The following is a 469-nucleotide window of genomic DNA, read 5'->3' on the forward strand; positions in this document are numbered from 1 at the left end:
TATGACTTCGCCATGACGCCCACTGAAGCCCTGATCGTGCAGTTCTTCGTTGTAAATCTAATTATGTGTATATGTATTTGTGTTGGTTATTGTTTGATTTGATTTTTGGAGGACGAACTCCTTGTGTTGGCGAATTTTGTATTTGCTCGTTTGGCTCGACAACCCGTAGTGGGAGCTCGTAACAACTTGAGTGACGAGCGTGCCTTCTGATACAGTTGTGCCTTCAACGACGGGGGATATCCCGCTCTAAAGTTCTGATTATGTGTTTTTATTGTTTTTTGATTGTTCTGTAACTCAATTCCAGGGCAGCAAATTTTATGTTTGTTTATTTGCTTGTTTGCTCGTTTGATGACTCATGACAAGGTTCTTGATCATAATTTAGCTATGCTCTCAGCAAGGGGGGATGTCACAACCCAAAGTTGTGGTTTTTCTTGTTTGTGTGTGCTTTGGCATCGCTAAATCATGTTCC

Source organism: Alligator sinensis, unplaced genomic scaffold (assembly GCF_000455745.1).
Source record: "Alligator sinensis unplaced genomic scaffold, ASM45574v1 scaffold196_1, whole genome shotgun sequence".
Classification (NCBI taxonomy): Eukaryota; Metazoa; Chordata; order Crocodylia; family Alligatoridae; genus Alligator; species Alligator sinensis.